This window comes from Durio zibethinus, chromosome 23 (genome assembly GCF_047325235.1).
Source record: "Durio zibethinus cultivar Kanyao isolate XHJ-2024 chromosome 23, ASM4732523v1, whole genome shotgun sequence".
Classification (NCBI taxonomy): Eukaryota; Viridiplantae; Streptophyta; class Magnoliopsida; order Malvales; family Malvaceae; genus Durio; species Durio zibethinus.
In genome coordinates, this window is record NC_143184.1 from 110,118 (window position 1) to 115,457 (window position 5,340).

Here is a 5,340-nt window from a genome sequence, read left to right on the forward strand (position 1 = left end):
GGATGAAAGAGAAAATGTAATGAAATGCATCAACTTACCTTTTATTAAAATAGTAAAGAATGAAATCTTATTACATCAAAGAAATCTTGGCATTGCTTTAAAAGAAATCCAAGCAACTTTCAACCAGTATCAACATCCTTGTCTTTTCTCAAGATTATGCCCATGTGTGATCAAGTGAAGGGTTTTTATTGCCATTTGATTTTTTTGATTCATTGAAGCTCACCAAGCCTTTTAGGATCAAACTTTGCACTTTGTGCTTAAAAGTAGGGCAAGTTTATATAGAATGACTCACATTGCCATTATGGTAATCACATATGGCATTAGCATCATACCATTAGGGATAGGGTGGCTTTAATAGTTCTAGAATAACAGGAGATACTAAGTTATTTTTAACCAGTTCAGGGAATAACTCAGCATAAGTCATAGGGATAAGGTCAATGTGTGCCCTTTCTTGGTTATTTCAAGATCTTTTCAAATCACCCGCTTGGTTATTAAGCATTGAAGTTGGGGTAGCAATAGAATTGGGCCTATATGTGGGTGCTTGAAAAGTTGGTTGGTAAGCTGATTGTGAAACATGATGGTAAAAAATTGGTGTGACATGATTAATGGCTAGATAATAGGTAGGATATATTAGTTGTGGGTAGGGGCATAACTTCTGAACTACTGTTCTTCCAAACTCACAGCTTGAGCTTCATTTTTTTTTTCTTTTGGACATCCCACCTTTCTTTATATTTGAAGTCTTTTTTTCTTTAAGCTTGCCACTCTTAATGGCATTCTCTATCATTTCTCCTAAGATCACCATATTGACAAAATTCTTGGTGGCATTTCTAATCATTTTTCCATAATATAGAGGCTTTAAAGTACTCATAAATAAAATAATCATTTTTTTCAGTAAGAGATGGTTGAACTTGAGTAGCTATATCTCTCCACCTTTGTGCATACTTTTTGAAGCTTTCAGAAGATTTTTTTTTTATTTTGTAGAGATAGATGATCTGGAGCTAAGTCTATAATGTGTCAGTATTGGGTGATGAATGCCTTTGCCAAATCATTCCAAGAATAGATACAGATTCAGTTTAATTGGACATACCACCTTATGACTAAGCCAGTGAGACTTTTTTGAAACATATGCATTAGTAGTTTTTCATCATAAGCATGGGCAGTCATTTTACGGTAATACATGATAACATGAGTTATTGGACATTTTATCCCATCGTATTTTTTAAATTTGGGAGTTTTAAATTTTGGTGGGATGACCACATCTGGAATTAAGCATAGTTCAATTGCATCTACAGAGCCAAAATAATCCATTCCTTCGATAACTCATATTCTCTCTTTTAAAAGGTTCATTTGTTGCATGCTTAGGTCTTTCATCACCTTAGAAGTTTTCATCTTCAATCTTTCTTTCTCTTTAAGATTATCAAAATCAGGGACCTCAATTGGATCATACATTTTTGCCCCAAGGGTAGGGTTAGTGTAACTATAAAATGGTACTTTAGGATATACCCCAAAAAATGGCATCCATAAGGCTTGTGTATTTAGAGGAGATTGGCCTTGATTTGGGCTAAACCCCAAAGGGTGTAGAAGATCCACAATATCTCATTTTTTATTTGAATTTGAGGTATCTTTTACTGTTTTACCTTTATCTAATTTCTCTAGCATCTCCATCATCTTTGCTAACTCCTTTTTTATCTCCTCTTGAGCTTTCTCAATCTTGTCCATATGGGTACTTTGTTCTTATTCCATTTGCCTTGCTCACGATCAAGTATTATACGAGTGATGTGCAGGTTGGCTTTAATTTGCTGATGATTGAGCTATCTTTGAACCTTTGATTACCACAAAATAATATGCTTACATTACTACATGCTCATGTCATGAAAGCAGGACTATAAAAATAATCTTAACATGATTTCAAGTTAACACATGCCAAATGAATGCCAAAAATATATACAGCCTTATGTTATCTTGTTTTAATTGAAAGAAAAATAAATGAAAAAAAATTTGAACTAACATGCATCTTATCATGACAATTCATGCAACATGACATATACAACAGTTAATTTCCACTTAAGAAAAATCAGTCTTTGTAAAAATGTAACTTACCTGTTAGATTTTTCTACAAAAAGGGAAGGTAAGGCTTTAATTACAAGTTAGGTTCCTTATGCTCACTATATGTGGTTTAAGGTTGATAGTCTAAAGGTTCTCAAATTGCTCCTTATATCATTGTCTATCATAGACTAGTAAGGCACCCAAATCCTTACCCATTACAGGCTACAAGTAGAAAATGTTCAATTTGAGTGGGAGTATTTTGTGAGCCACTGTGGAGGTATTAGAACCTCATTAAATTATAGGTACTTTACTCTGTCCTAGAGGGATAGAGCTCGGGTATAAAGCTCATGTTATGCACATGCATATGAATGACATAGTTAGCAACATAAATAAATAAAATAAATGAAAAAAATCCTTACAAAGAATTCAATTTTATTAGGCCTTTTGGATAACATGAATTTATTTGCTGGCCTGACTCTTAGTTTGATCCCTAGTGGAGTCACCAAATTGTCATAACATTTAGATCCATGGACTTATCGTTAGACATTGACTTGAAGAGTTGCCACCAATCTTTTTTGTTTAGGTGCGATTGGCCACTTAACTAAATCTATTCCTTTTCAAAAAAAAATTAAGTTTGACTTAGGTATCTTTGAAAGGTTGATTTGATGTCATGAAATCAGAATTAGGTTCAGGAGTATGGTTCCATGTAAGAAATGTTATAGCACCCCCACAACGCCCATCGAAAGATTATACTAACTCAATTTCGTGTTATCCATTAAGCCTTAAAAATTTTATCAAGTAGTTAATTATTGAAAATTATTCTTAATTGACTCCAATACTTTTCGTAAAAAATTAAAAAAAATTTCTCACTTTAAAAGTATACAAGAAAATTATTGTTTATCTTGCAGAGGCTCTGTCATCGAATTAATTAACATTAAAAAATTTTCAAGAAAAGAAAAGAAAAAAGGAATAATGCTTCAATCTCTTATAGGGATCTCTTTTATTACCTTGTTTATCTTATTTTAAAAATTCATGCTTTTATATAAAAAAAATTGATTCCTTCAATTTTTTCTTAAAGCATTTTAAAAATTTTATTTTAAAAAAAAATTGACACTTTCAACTTTTCTTTAAAAATACTTTTTTTAAAAAAATATTTTATTTATTTATTTATTTATTTTTATTCATTCAAAAAAATAATTGATAAATAATGAGCAAATTAACAAAAATAAAAAAAAATACCACCAAACAATTCATAGCTTGGCTTTTAAAACTCACCATGGCTCGACTTGTAGCTTAAATGACATAAAGCTGGACTGGGACAGCGATCGGGCAAAGTCACCTAGTGTTTGACACATGGATCCTTGAAACAAGTCAAAGGGAATCCATTTTCTTTAGCTAAAATGGCATCGTTTTATCAAAGCTATAAAAGCCTTCTTTAAGTTTTCCTCTTCATTTTACAAGTCCTTCTTTTCTTTTTACAATTTTTACTCTACCTCTCTCTCTAAGAAAGGATGGATATTGGTTAGAAACTCCACAAGATTTCGGTAAAATGCCATAATCACCATCATCCTCGATCATCGTCAACCATTCACCGGTGAATGTCCAATCACTGATTGCTCTAAAACGTATCGTGAGACTCCTCTTAGTTTCGTTTTCTCAAATTTTGGTACAATTTTTTTCAAAAAACTTGCTTGCTTTGCATGAATTTGCCCAAAAAGGTGGCGGATCTGAACTTAGTTTCCTTGTTGCCCCGGTCACCACCACCTCTAAACTATATTCTTTCCCTTGTTTTTGGCTCTTTCCTCACCCGATTTGAAAACCAAAAATTGTCTGGATAAAACGTAAACGAAACCCCAAAAATTTGGTTCTTTGTCTCTGACCTTGCTTTGTTGTTTTCTTTGTCTTGTTAGTATTCCTTGTCGGCGGTGAATGACCTTTTGGCGAAAGATAAGTGATGAAGCTCGATTTCTTTTGGGTTTCTAGGTTATGGGGTTGTTACTATTATGCTAGTGAATTTTTTGATTTATTGGTTGAAATTGAATTTAGGACCATGGTTGGGTGTGTCGTGCGCTATCTGGGTTCTATTATGGCGGATTTACAAGTAGCAGAGTGATTTTGCCCAGCTTTTGATTTTGTGTTCCCTTGAGTTTTCTACATTCTTAATGTGTGTTTTGAATTCTTGTTAGGTATTTCATGGATTATTAGTTTTGGTGGAGCCCAGCCGAATGGGTGGTGGCCTTAGACTGATCAATGGTGATGGTGTCACATGAAAAGTGGTTTTCAATTTGGCAATGGTGTTAACTTTTAGGTGTTTGCTAGTGATTCAGGTGGAGGTTTTTATTGCTGGACGAAAATTAGGTGTCTAAAACTTGTATTTGGGGCTGAAATTAGACTGATTTTAGGTTCTATTTGAGACTTGGTTTTAGGGTCAGTATTGTGGGCGTTGGTGGTGATGGCTGATAACTATGGGTGTTGGCAGGGGTGAATTGATGAAGATAGTGACCAAGAATTATGGTGACTTGATCACTTGCTCGATCTTTCTGTGTAATTGCTCTCTCAGTTGATAGCCTCAAAAATATTTTCCTCCAAAACAGAAAGACCAGTTTTATAGCACTTTGCCAACAAATAGAGCAAAAAAAACTCCGGATGTAAAGTAGTCAAATGTTTAGTAGATGATTGAAGCTTCCGAATAGCGGTCAGCAATGGAGCTACCCCACACAAGGGTTCTTTAAGCAACAACACTTGGTCTATGAACCTCTTACAAATAGATGTAAACTTATCAAGCACCAATCGAATTTGCTCAACAACAAATGAACTGATAAATCTCGAAATGATGAACACAAATGAACTAGCTTGCTCTTTTGTAATTGGGCCAGCAGTGCATGCCTCCTTTTTGGTGGTCTGCTAATAGATTAACTAATGGTGATGAGGATACGATCTTAGTTTAAAACTAAGCATCCTATCCCATTCAATCTGGATTTTAATTTTAAAAAGCAATTGAATTTTAAACCAAATCTTATCACTTGTTTTATCTTTTCTATTTTTTAAAATTATTTTATCCTTTTATTTACTTTCAGGTGTCTACACCCTTTAGATAAATGCAATGAAAAAGTAAAATTTTCATCTTTCAGCGTTAAATATAATAATTTCAAAAAATAAAAAGAAAAAAAATTGAATGCATATAAATACACTCATTTATCCATAGCTCTATTATTGTTGCCACCTACGATGCCATTTGCACAACTCTCTATCTCCCTCTTTCGCTAAGCATTAGAAACTCAAGTTGATATACAT

The 5,340-nt window shown here is 33.4% G+C and overlaps 1 long non-coding RNA gene across 1 annotated transcript; it reads left to right on the forward strand.

The window, feature by feature from the left end:
- Positions 1-3,322: 3,322 nt before the first annotated feature.
- LOC149512047 (uncharacterized) lies at positions 3,323-4,643 on the forward strand. The gene is made up of 2 exons (XR_016332621.1): positions 3,323-3,671; positions 4,233-4,643. It is a non-coding gene; the product is annotated as an uncharacterized LOC149512047 (long non-coding RNA).
- The last annotated feature ends 697 nt before the right edge of the window (positions 4,644-5,340 follow it).